This window comes from Dama dama, chromosome 23 (assembly GCF_033118175.1).
Source record: "Dama dama isolate Ldn47 chromosome 23, ASM3311817v1, whole genome shotgun sequence".
Lineage (NCBI taxonomy): Eukaryota > Metazoa > Chordata > Mammalia > Artiodactyla > Cervidae > Dama > Dama dama.
The window spans coordinates 53443397-53457534 of NC_083703.1; positions in this window are offsets into that span (position 1 = coordinate 53443397).

Genomic DNA, 14138 nt, shown 5'->3' on the forward strand with positions numbered 1-14138 from the left:
ATTTCCTTCTTCAGGGGATCTTCCCAACCCAGGGACTGAACCCGAGTCTCCTGCATTGCAAGTAGATTCTTGACTGTCTAAGCAACCAGGGAAGCCATTCAGACTTTTCTGTTACTTGCAAGCAAATGATGCCTAACCATCTCAAATAGATTATACAAGCAAAGAAAAAAAGGATAATTTGTTGACTCACACAAAAGAAAGAGCCAGGATATTTAGCTTTAGGTAGAGCTTGATCCAAGTGTTCAATGAGGACACTAGCACCTCTCTATCACTAGGCTCTTTTCTCCTCTGTCTTGGACTCAGTTCTAAGACTGAACATGCCTCTAAGATGGGTGACAGCAGCTCCAGGCTATCCAGGCAAGGTTCAAATCTAGCACGCTGTTTTCACAGAAAATCACAACCAAAGTTTCATTGCACCCATAGGCTGTGAATGGGTCAAATGTCCAATTCTGAGCTAATGCCAATCATTATGGACATGATGCCTTGATTGGTCAGAACTGAACCACATGATCACTACCAAAGACAGAGTTGCATTCAACCCAATTCAAAGCAGCTGAACAAGGAGGGAGAAAGGGGTGGTTCTTCAGAGAAAAACTGGAGCATGAGTCCCAGTAAGACAGTGAATGAATGCCAGCCCACCAAATAGGATGGTCATCACCCGAATGAGTGAGGGTGACTGGGTGGGGACTACGGCAAACTGAAGAGTGCATGCCAGGGGAACATGGGCCTGGAGTAGTCAGATTTTATTTTTAGGACTAGAAATATGGGTTGTGAGTTTTTTCAATGTAGTCAAGTAACATTTTTTAAAGGTACTGAGCAGAGCAAGCAATAGTATGTTCATTACTCTCACTATTGTGTGATATTTTTTAAAAAATGAGAACACTCCTTTTTTTGGTTTTAAGATTTTCTTCATATGCTATGGATTCTAGAACACTATTGTTCTGAACTCCCATTTTTGGATGGATTTCTTTTGGTCAAGGAGGGTTGCCCAAATAAGGTGAAAAGAGTGTGGCTAGGAAGGGGTCACAGAGACCTGGGCTCAGATCCCTTTTCACTCTAGGAAAGCCACTGTGCTTCACTGAGCCTCAGTTTCCAATCCGTCAAATGGGGAGAGAAATCCCGACTTCTCTGGACAGAGGTGAGGGGTTAGTAACAGCTGACTCACTTGATACCCCAGAGTATGTGACACTGGGTGCTGCCTCCTCTTGAGGGGCAGTGCCTCTGATTATGGTATTTCAGATGTCACCTGAGCAAGGCACACACCTGTTGAAAGGACAAAATTCTCCTGGTGGTAAGAAAAGAATATTAAAAAAAAAATTTTTTTTTAAATCAAGCTATACTTGCTGTAAAGTGTCCTTAATCTTAAGTGTGTGACTCAATGGATTCTTACATATGTACACTCTCGTGTCACCACCACTCAGATTGCAATGTAGAACATTTCTAACATCCCAGGGGGGTGATCTTTTTTTATGAGCTATTTGCGGCAATGGAGAGCAAGCCAGAGGAAGAATTGGAATAAAGACATCACAGGCCTTGTGGAATTCTGGTTCTTTGTCCACATCACCAAGGCCACACTGGGCAGTGATCACAGAGCAGGCATTGGTTAAGGGATGCCAACATCCCAGTGGCCTTAAAAGAGTGTGTTCCTAATAAGCCTGGCGTTTCCACGACAACGCCATACACCAACACCAGGGAGGAAAGTCTTGTCATAATGATCATGACAATCCTAATGATCCCGTGTGTTTGGATCGCCCCTCCCCCACTCAACTCCAGATCCTTCACACTAAGAGCCCAGCAATGGGCCTTGTATATTAATTAAAGGCCCCAAAGCTGAAGACAACAAAATCCCCATGACAGTGTCAGAAACAATGGTGCCCTAATAGATGTCATTTTGGCATTTCTGATTCATGTGCTGAGTCCCTGTCGCCTCCCATTATAGAAGTGAGAGATTTATAAGAAAGACTTATAATTACTCTTCTAATATGTAAATTTACATGAGTTTCACTGTTGTCTTATCTCTGTTTAACTTAAGCCAAACCCCATTATTCTTTTTCTCCAGGGCTCCCCTCATCCTTAATCACCTTTGAGTTTTGCCATGTGAAAATGCCCTCCCGTCTCACTCTTAACCCCCATTGCACCAGCATAGCTCCTGAGCAACCTGCCATGGTGCTGAGGGAGGCAGGAGCAGTTTCCTGTTCCAGGTGAGATCCAGGTTGTGATTGGACCTGCAGAAGCAGCGCTTGGCTGAGAGTCTGGGGACCTGGGGTCTGAGAGTGGTCCCAGCTGTGCTAACTTGCTGTGGGAGGTGGGTTTTGAATCCTGCAGGACACAGGTTTCTCATCTGTAAAACCACGTGGATGATTTCATAAGGAATTCTGCCTTTTTGAGAACTGACACGTAATACCTGCTCTGCTTCAGGCACTGAGTGAGCAATTGATGAACAAAGCAAAGGACCCTCAACTTCCTTGTCTGAAAATGGGGGTAATGAGTCCTACCCTGGCAGGTAGCGCAGAGGTTGCATGAGAAGACTCAGGGACTCTGGCCCACAGTTGTGTGATTAGTACTAATGCCCTTCCCATTCAAATTCATCCCAGAACCTGATGAAAGTTTATTGAGCACCTGTGGTATACCCCACCCTGGGGTAGTGGAGTCCCTACTTCATGAGGCTAACTTTCTCCTGGGGAAACCAATTGCCTATAAACGAAGGAATGGGTCAAGATCTCTGGTGGGCACGAGGGCTGTGCGGGAAAATAAAAGGGTAGGAAGATGCCAGTGATGACTCAGAGGGGTCACAGGGGCTTGTCTGAATGGGGGAGAACTTGATCAGAGATGTGTGAGAGGTTGGGGAGTCTTGTGGGTGTCAGTGGGTGAGTAGCATTCCAGGCAAGGGAACAGCAAGTGCAAAGACCCAGGGGTTGGTCTGTGGTTGTATGAAGAAGTCAGGAAGCAACGGGGTCTGGTGAAGGCAGAGGGGAGGAAACAGGTTGTAGAGCAGACAGGCACCAATCTTTCAGGGCTTCCCAGGTCCCAGGACAGCATCCTGGTTTACACTGTTACCTCGTGGGATTAACAGAGCCCTGTCTGTTCTCAGAGTGCCCTGGTCTGGGCAATCTATTATATTCTTGCCCAACTCATAAACCATGGAAAGAACCCTGAGTTTTTGCCTTGGATGAGAGGGAATGCTGAAAGGTTCGAAAATGACTGAGAGACATTATCTGATGTGGATTTAGGGGGATCAGGCTGATTTCTGGGTGGACAGCAGGTTGCAGGGAGCATGAGGGAATGTCCTGTTGGCAAATGGTACCCTCTAAAGTGAACTCGAGGGACACAGGGTGCCAGGAATGACTTAGGAGCTTTCCTGTCTTGGGACCAAGGCTATAGGCACAGCATTCTCTCCTTAACAGACAGTGATGGGCATCAGGCCCATCATCATGCAAGTGGTGGTGGGTTGCACTTAAGAAATCAGTCTGCAGAAGCCAGCTTCCAGTGAACACTCCCCACCCCCTGACCATCTCAACCATGAAAAATATAGGCTCAGTGGTTTGAGCTTTGAACTTTGCGGGGAGAAAAGTCCTTGAATTGAGACTTGCTTTGTATAAAAGATGGCTCTTGGAAAGTACATAAATCAAATTTTTGCAATCAAATTTTAATACACTAGGGAATATTGCCATTTAACTTTCTTATTCACTTTATAGATTACAACAGGGTTCCTTGCCCACTTAGGAACATTTGTAAAACTCACAAAAGCATCAGGGTTCAGATATCAAAGTGTTTACTCAGCCATGGCGTCAAGGCCCAGTGGGGATCAAAACGTGAATAATCTTTGCCTCAAGGAGTTTGTGTGTGTGTGGCATAAGTCCTCTTGGAGGAGGTCATCATTAGCCCCACCATAGAGCCAATGGGTGTGTGATCCACAAACTGAAGAACCATTATATGAAAGAAGTTCTCCTACTGTTGTAAAAGTTTTAGGGCCCACGATAGACTTCCCAACTTGCGGACTCTGGCAAAGGGACTGGGAATCCCCAGGGAATCTGAATTTGAAGTTCAGCCGGATTTGATTACAGAACTTCCACAGGACTGGGGAAACAGAGACTCTTGGAGGGTACAAACAAGAACTTGTTTGCAGCAGGACCCAGGAGAAAGGAGCAGTGATTCCCCCAAGAGACTGAGCCAGACTGCCTGTGAGTGTTTGGGAGTCTCTGGCAGAGGTGTGGGTCGAGAGTGGCCTACCACAGGGTCAGGGGCACTGGCAACAGCAGTCCTGGGAGGTCCAGCATGCTAACATAAGTCCTCTCGGAGGAGGTCACCATTACCTCTACCCTAGAGCCTACAGCCCTGCCATAGAGACTGCAGGCTCTAGATCTGGGCCACCTCAGACCAAATTCTAGGAAGGGAGCACAGCCTCACCCATCAACAGAAAATTGGATTAAAGATTTACTGAGCATGGCCCTGCCCACCAGAGAAAAACCAAGTTTTTCCCATAGCCAGTCCCTCCCATCAGGAAGCTTGCATAAGCTGCTTATACTCCTCTATCAGAGGGCAGACAGAATGAAAGCCATAATCACAGAAAACTAACCAAAATGATCACATGGATCACATCCTGGTGTATCTCAATGAAACTATAAGCCATGTGCTGTAGGGCCACCCAAAACAGACAGGTCATGGTGGAGAGGTCTGACAAAACGTGGTTCACTGGAGAAGGGACTGGCAAACCACTTCAGCATTCTTGCCTTGAGAACCCCATGAACAGTATGAAAAGGCAAAAAGATATGACACTGAAAGATGAACCACCAGCCCCCCCAAGGTTGATAGGTGTCCAATATGCTACTGGAGAAGAATGGAGAGATAGCTCCAGAAAGAATGAAGAGGCTGAGCCAAAGAGAAAACAACACCCATTTGTGGATGTAGCTGGTGATGAGAGTAAAGTCTGATGCAGTAAAGAACTATACTGCATAGGAAACTGGGATGTTAGATCCATGAATCAAGATACATTGGATTTGGTCAAATAGGAGATGGCAAGAGTGAACATTGATATCTTAGGAATCAGTGAACTAAAATGGACTGGAATGAGTGAATTTAATTCAGATGACCATTATATCTACTACTCTGGGCAAGTATCCCTTCGAAGAAATGGAGTAGCCTTCATAGTTAACAAAATAGTCTGAAATGCAGTACTTGGGTGCAGTCTCAAAAATGACAGAATGATCTAGGTTCATTCCCAAGGCAATCCATTGAGATTACATGAGAGTAATCCAAGTCTATGCCCAAATCACTTATGCTGAAGAAGTTGAAGTTGAATGGTTCTATGAAGACCTAAAGACCTTCTAGAACTAACACCAAAAAAAAGATGTCCTTTTCATCAAAGGGTACTGGAATGAAAAAGTAGGAAGTCAAGAGATACCTGGAGCAACAGGCAAGTTTGGTCTTAGAGTACAAAATGAAGCAAGGCAAAGGCTAACAGAGTTTTGCCAAGAGAATGCACTGGTCATAGCAAACATCCTCTTCCAACAACACAAGAGATGACTCTACACATGGACATCACCGGATGATCAACACCAAAATCAGACTGATTATATTCTTTGCAGCCGAAGATGGAGAAGCTCTATGTAGTCAGCAAAAACAAGACCTGGAGCTGACTCTGACTCAGATCATGAACTCCTTATTGCAAAAGTCAGACTTGAAGAAAGTAGGGAAAACCACTAGACCATTCAGGTATGACCTGAATCAAATCCCTCATGATTATACAGTGAAAGTGACAAATAGATTCAAGGGATTAGATCTGATAGACAGAGAGCCTGAAGAACTACGGGCAGAGGTTTGTGACATGGTACAGTGTGTGGTGACCAAAACCACGCCCAAGAAAAAGAAATGCAAAAAGGCAAAAAGGTTGTCTCAGGAGCCCTTACAAATAGCTGAGAAAAGAAGAGAAGTGAAAGGCAAAGGAGAAAATGAAAGATATACCCATCTGAATGCAGAGTTCCAAAGAATAGCAAGGGGAGATAAGAAAGCCTTCCTAAGTGAACAAGGCATAGAAATAGAGGAAAGCAATAGAATGGGAAAGACTAGTGATCTCTTCAAGAATATTAGAGATAACAAGGAACATTTCAAAGATGGGCAAAGATGGGCACAATAAATGGCAGAAACAGTATGCACCTAACAGAAGCAGAAGATATTAAAAAGAGGTGGCAAGAATATACAGAAGAACTATACTAAAAAGATCTTAATGACCCTGATAACCATGATGGTGTGATTACTCATCCAGAGCCAGACATCCTGGAATGCAAAGTCAAGTGGGCCTTAGGAAACATTACTATGAGCAAAGCTAGTGGAGGTGACGGAATTCCAGCTGAGTTATTTCAAATCCCAAAAGATGATGCTGTGAAAGTGCTGCATTCATTATGCCAGAAATTTGGAAAACTCAGCAGTGGCCACAGGACTGGAAAATGTCAGTGTTCATTCCAATCCCAAAGAAGGGCAATGCCAAACAGTATTCAAACTGCTGCATAACTGCATTCATTTCACATGCTAGCAAAGTAATGCTCAAAATCCTTCAAGCTAGGCTTCAATAGTACATGAACCGAGAACTCCCAGATTTACAAGCTGGTTTTAGAAAAGGCAGAGGAACCAAGATCAAATTGCCAACATTCAGTAAATCATAGGAAAAGCATGAGAATTCCAGAAAAACATCTATTTCTGCCTCACTGACTACAGTAAAGCCTTTGACTGTGTGGATCACAACAAATTGGAAATGCTTAAAGAGATGGGAATACCAGACCACCTTACCTGCCTCCTGAAAAACCTGTATGCTGGTCAAGAGGTAACAGAACCAGACATGGAGCAACAGTTGGATTGTCACCCTGTTTGTTTAACTTATATGCAGAGTGAAATGCCTGGCTAGATGAATCACAAGCTGGAATCAAGATTGCTGGGAGAAATATCAACAACCTCAGATATGTAGCTGATACTACCCTAATGGCAGAAAGTGAAGAGGAACTAAAGAGCCTCTTGATGAAGGTGAAAGGGGAGAGTGAATAAGCTGGGTTAACATGCAAGATTCAAAAAACTAATATTGGCATCTGATCCCATCATTTCACAGCAAACAGATGGGGAAAAGGTGGAAACAGTGGCACATTTTATTTTCTTGGGCTCCAAAATCACTGCAGATTGCGACTGCAGACATGAAATGAAAAGACATTTGCTCCTTGGAAGAAAAGCTATGACAAATCTAGACAGAGTATTAAAAAGCAGAGACATCACCTTGTCAACAAACGTCTGTCTAGTGAAAGCTATGGTTTTCCAGTAGTCATGTATGGATGTGAGAGTTGGACCTTAAAGAAGGCTTAGTGCCAAAGAATTGATGCTTTCGAACTACGGTGTTGGAGAAGACTCTTGAGAGTCCCTTGGACTGCGAGGAAATCAAACCAGTCAATTCTAAAGGAAAACAGTCCTGAATATTCATTGGAAGGACTGATGTTGAAGCTTCAATCTTTTGGCCACATAATGTGAAGAGCCGATTCATCGGAAAAGGCGTTGATGCTGGGAAAGATAGAAGGCAGGAGGAGAAGGGGACGACAGGGGATGAGATGGTTGGATGGCATCACTGACTCAATGGACATGAGTTTGAGCAAGCTTTGGGAGATGGTGAAGGACAGGGAAGCCTGGTGTGCTGCAGTCTGTGGGATTGCAAAGAGTCGGATATGACTGAGTTACTAAACAACAAGGAGTGTACATTTCATCAGGGAAGAACTTGTAAAGCAAGAAATTATGAAAAATAAATGAAGAGTTACTCCAGGGATGAGTGTGTAATAAAGAAGCAGCAGAGGTGGAGGACAGGGGCCTGAAGATACCTCTTTGAAGCTGAGATCTGAAAGAGGAGCAGGGGTTGGCCAGGTGGGTGTGTGGGTGGGGACTGGGAGGGTTTTCAGTGGAAAGAGTGGCATGGGCAGAGGTGAAAGGAGCACTGTGCACAGAAGAGTCTAGAGGAAAGCCAGGGTGCAGAGCAAGGACACAGAGCGGAAGCTTGATCATGCAAGATCTGTCGGCCATGCTGTGATGGGCGGGCTTTATCTTAAGAACAAGGGAGTAAGTAGGGGATTTTAAGCAAAGAAGTGACATGGTCAAATGTACTAAATCAGAGTTTTCTGGAACATGATCAAGCATATGTATTTCTACATAAACCTCCAACAAAGAAAAAAATACCACCTTTGATCCCATCGCTCAGTGATAGTTGCAATTGACTATAGCATGTCTCCTCCCAGGCTGGGTTCTCTGCTTGTCCCTGAACACTGAATGATATGCTTTTTTCAATTAGAATTACATGTCTTAAGCATTTTTTACATACCCTTCATAAGTGTCATTTATAAATATACCTAATCATAATAGTTCACAAATTGGATACACTATAATTTACTCAAGTATTTCCTGATAATAAAGGGACTGAACATCACATCTGATCTTCCTGAGGTACCTTTGCTCTGTTGTCATTAATAGCACTTCTTCCATTTTTAAGAGAGCCTTGGATGAACAATTATATGGCCACCCTTCCTATGGGATGAACGTTTGAGTTGCTTACATTATTATTAATAGTAATGTTATTACTGTTGTGAATAACCCAGTGATGGATATATTTCAGCCGATCAGCTTCAACAAACCATATACTCACAAACAATCCTTGTTAAAAGGATGCTCAGAACTTCTCTAGTTGTGTTTCTCAAACTTCAAACATTCACATGCCATCTGTTCAGCCACCTACTGTCAACACCGGCCTGTACTTAATACTTTCCTTCAATTCAATTTAGTTTTTAAAAACTTCTGTGAATGAATTGATTAGAGAAGGACATGTTATGTTACTAGCATGAGTGGAAAGCCAGTATTGTATTCTATTAATAGAAATAAAATGGTATAACAATCGTTCAAAGAACAATATTGTAAAGGACCAGCTCTGGGCCAAGCCTGCAGTGAGAAGGCAGCTTTGCAAACATTGAAGGATGTTAATGATTCTAACATCTGACAGAACGTTTCACTTTATAGAATCAGAAGGTTTCAAAGAAAACTTTTCCTTCAGGTTCCTGGTGGCAAAGCTGGGGCCCATTGTAACCTGAAGGAGTGATTTACATTGAGGTCTGGGGTGGCCTGAGATGATGGCTTCATGCACTTGGCAATGAGTTTGGAATTTACTCCAAGGGTTTTAAGTGTGGAAGCAGCATGGTTAGGCCCTTTCCATGGGATGGATGCTGCCCTGAGCTGTCAATCACTTCACTTGGTCATTGCTCATCCCTCCTATGGTTCAAGGCCAGCTCCTTGTTCTTCTGGGGTTCATGCTCTAGAAGATGAAACGGTGACAATAAAACCCCATTTTTACTGCACGCGTTAAGTGCAGTTAAAAAAATACATTTAAAAGTGCAGTTTAAAAATATATTAAAAATTAATATATTTTATTTTTTTAGTTTTAAGTTCACAGAGAAAAATGAACAAAATATAGAGTTCCCATATACTTCTTCACCTCTCCCAATACACAATTTCCTGTTATTAATGTCTTACATTAGTGTGATGCATTTGTTACAATTAATGAGCTAATACTGATACATTATTATTTCGGCTCACTCTTTGTGCTGTATTTGGGTTTTTACAAATGTGTAATAATGTGTGTCCACCATGACAGTGTTGTATGGAATGACAGTTTCACTCCCCCAAATCTCCTGTCCATCTTTCCATCTTTCTCTCTTCTAGCTTATACAACCACTGATCTTTCACTGTCTCCATAGTTTTCCCTTTTCCAGAATGTTATGTAGTTGGACTTACACAGTGGGTAGTCTTTTCAGACTGGCTTTTTTCACTTACTCATAGGCATTTAAGAGCTCTTCGTGTCTTTTCATGGCTTAATAGCTCATTTCCTTTTAGTGCTGGGTAATATTCCATTGTCAGATGAACCACAGTTTATTTATTCATTCACCTACCAAAGTACATCTTAGTTTTATCAATTATGAATAAAGCTATAAATATCTGTGTTCAGGTTTTTGTGTGGACATGTTTTCAACTAAGAGGTTTACTTTTTATTAAAGTTATAATTTAATTGTTAGGTTATTTTCTTAGGTTGGGATAAGATGGGACAGGCTGGACCTTTTGACAATATGATCAGGGAAGGCCTCTCTGGGGAAATGACTTTCACAATAAGGCCTGAAGGGTGGGGAAGGAGCCAGGCAGAGAAGAGCCAAGGGGAGAGCATCCCTGGCAGAGGGAACAGCAAGGGCCAAGGCCCGGAGGTGGGAACACACAGGGGCTTGAGGAAGGAAGGGCATGAGGCCAGTGCGGGGGTGGGGTGAGGGGGTGAGGGGGTGGGGGTGAGAGTGGGGGAGAGGGTGGGAGGGGCTTGCAGTGGCAGAGGTGGACAGCCACCCAGGCCTCCAGGCCTTGGCGAGCCCTGAGATGTGCCAGTGCCCTGGGTGTCATTCAGGGACACAGAGAAAGGGACTGAGGGCTGCAAGCTGTCCGTAGATGTTTTCTCAGGGATCTCCCAGCAGCTGCATGAGGTCTGATCCAGTCTCTGCCTACAGATCAGGAAACTGAGGCTCAGTGCAGGAGAAGGCGCGCCGAACCTGTCTAACTCAGCTTCAGGGGTGATGCAGCAGAGAGCACAGAAAGAGACACAGAATCCAAAAGGCAGCCTCTGAATATCTATCAGAGGTAAGCCCGGGCAGACAGCAAGGGTAAGAATTCAATTAGGTTGTAAGGAGATTAGCAGAGGAAGTCGGCTTTGACCTCCCGGGCAAGGCGCAGAGTGTTAGGGGGGGTTGTAGTTTCAGATCAGTCAGAAGAATTAGGTAATGGGTATGGCCAGAATCTAATTGTCTAGGAGACCAATCTCTTTAGAGGAAATGGAGTCCCTTGTTGTCATGGCGACCAATTCAAAAATGGCTCAGCCTGTCAGTCAGCGGCCACAGAGCATCACTCCAGCCTCCATGGTGTCACATCCCAGGGTACACCTCTGGTCCACAGGCGCATCGGGACCTGGCTCACCTGAGACCTGCGACAAGAATGGCTTCAAGAACAAGGTTTCTTTTTCCTGAAAAGGTCAGAGGTGGGCAGCCTAGGGCTCTTTTATCCAGCCTTTTCTGCATAAACAAATTGTCTTAAAATTTAGTGGCTGAAAACAATGACAGTTTATTTCTTCCATTCTGGGTGGTGTTGGAATTCCTCCCCCCTGGGCTTCTCCTGGGCTCAGCTGTAGGGCAGCTTCACTCTTGTCCCTGCAGCTGGAGCTCCCAGCTGAGACCCTCATCCTCTCTTGGGTTCTCGGGTCAGCCCTTCGAGACAGCAAATGTGGAAGCTCTGTGGCCCCTGTGGTCACCCAATGCCAATTCTGCCACATGTTACTGATCAAAGCAAGTCACAGGACCAGTCCAGATTCAGGGCAGGGAAACAGACTTTGTCTCTTGACAGAAAGAGGGCAAAGTCACATGGCCCAGAGGTATTGGGACAGCAGGGGTCTTCCCAACAATCTACCACAGGCTGAGATGGACCTTCTGCTCCATGAAGTCCTCCAATCCCAGGAGATCCTTCCAGCTCACCCCTCCACCATCCCCAGGGGGACCCTGGTCCTTCGGGTCCAAAAGTAGCTAGATTCTAACCATCACACCCACAGTCCAGGTGGCAAGATGGAGAAAAGGACAAAAGAGAGAAAGGACACACACTATTTGTCTTTTCAGAAAGGTTTCTTAAAGTTGCCACTTAATATTTCTGCTTCTGTCTCACCGGCCAGATCTTTATTACACGGTTACATTGAGCTGCAAGGGAGGCTGGGAAATACTTTCTTTATTTCAGATGGCCAAATGCCAGTTCAGAAACTGAAGTTCTATTTCTAAAGAGGAAGGAGAGTATGGATATGGGGGCCCAGCAGTTTCTGCCACATGAAACCTTTTGCCCTGAGATGGCCTCGAACACTGAAGGAAGTCACCTGCAATTCATCGAGGAAGGAGGTTGTCCCTTCACTATGCAAATGCCTGTAACCCAGCAAAGGTTAGAAGTCAAACCCATATCATTATGTATTTGGTATTTAAAGTATTCATAACATTGAAGAGACTTTTTTTTTCATATTAGAGTATGAACAAATTAGCCTTGTGACTCCAATTTAAAAATGTATAATTGGTCTTAGACTCGTGATTCTTCTGCGGAAAAGCATACAAATCTTCTTATACTAAATTTATAAATGATACCAGAATGTATACACGATCTTGAGATTAACTGTATGTATAAGTTTTTAAATTAGATTTTCCAAAGTAGTTTAAGTACTTTGGGAAGTTATGCTTGTCAGGTCAGGCAATGAAAGTGTTTAAAAAAGGAAATTGAATGTGTTAAATTAGTAAGTCCTATGAAAAATGTTGAAGATAATTTAATTAACCAAGTTTGCAAATGGGATGGATCATTTAACTGACTATGAGTGGATTGGTCATTAATCAAAAGCCCCTTAAAAGTGACTGCATAAAAATAGAATAATGGTTTGTAAATTGAACTTCAAACTTAAGAATGACTAGTTTTTATTTAAGTTACTGTAATACAATGAATATTAATTAAATAATAAGCACTCATAGGCAAACTTTTCTATATACAAAAAAAAATCTTTCTGACACTGAAATTCCCAGGCTTACTCAGGAGCTAAGCTGAGGATTTTGTGGGTGATCTCAAAGTCCCTGTTGGCTACCTAGTGATGCCAGCTGGGTGGGGAGCATGAAGAGGATGGAATGGGCAGGACATGGCAACTGACTGGATGAGGAGAGGCAAGAGAAAAGGCATCAAGAATGAATTGTTTTCAGGTCAGCACAGGTGTGTGAGCTCAGGGAGCCCACACAGGTCCCCACTGCCCCATCTCACTCATCTCAACTTTCTGAGGTCACACACTGATCTTCCTGGAAAGCTTCCCTTTGGAGCAAGGAAAAAGGTTATGGGAGATGCTTGTGCAAGTGTTGGGCTGCCAGCGAGGTCCTCAGAGGAGCTCTGAAAGAGAGGCTTCTCTGAGAGCCACCTCCGCACTCTGGCTGGGAAGGGATAAATCCAGGACGTGATAATAACCTGAGAGCGATCACGCTGACTTCCGCAGTCAGTGCTGCGCGCGCCACACCCAAACCCCCACTTCAGGCTGCTGCACCCCTCTTTCAGTGCTTCGAGTCCATTGCTCACCACTGCGCCCTCTTCTCCATAAACCTGCCCTCTCCCCGGCAAGTCTACCCTTCCCTTCCCTGGCCTGGGGTGCAAAAGACCAGCCCCTCACCTTGTGTGGTGCCCTTTGCGCTCCAGAGCTCACCTGGAATTAGGCTGAGGCTAGTCCGCAGCCGAGACTGCTTTCTTGCTTAATAACTTAGGTGGAGAGTGGTACTGGCTGCCAATGAAACTCATTCGAGGATCAAGTTTCCGCCTCGACCCTCAACTTCCTCCCATGCGCCCTCAGTGTTTGTGGAGTGAATAACTTGAGGTATGTAAAGCCCTGGCACATAATAGGGCCTCAGTTTAGTTCCCATCGCCTCCTCTTGAGGCCCGGTATGTTTCATAGTGATCCAGAGAAGCCTCAAGGAACATCTGGTTCCTCTGTAGTGACTTCCAGTCTTCAAAGCTGCATCTGGCCTTCATGGTCATCTTCAGAAGGCAGGAGCTCTCTGGTCCACCTCTTCTGGGTAAGTCTGCAAAGATGCTACATCCACAGAAGGTGGCGGCAGAGAGGCAGGTGGCCAGCATCCACCTGTGTCTGATCTGGGAGTGCCCCCTGGTGGTGAGACAGAGCAATACATGTTGAGGGAGTTGGGTTTTTTTCCCCCACCATCCTGGTGGTCTTGTGGTTCAAACTCCAGGAGACAAGGGAAAAAATGAGGATTTAAGATTGGAGCTCAGAGGCCTATTTAATATAAATGGGCAGTCATTAGCATTAAGATGAGAGGTCTCTGTGCTTCCTATTAAAATAGGCTGTTTTTCGGCGCCGTCTTTTCTCTTTGGCTGCAAATGATTAAGCAATTTCCTTACTGCAAAGTAAAGGATATAAGGCTTGCCAGAGCGCCCATCTGCAAGGGTAAAGAGTGATCTTGGGCAATTGGCTTCAGAAATTTAAGCCTCACTTGAGAACAAAGCACTTTTCTTTCTCCACCTGTTCCATT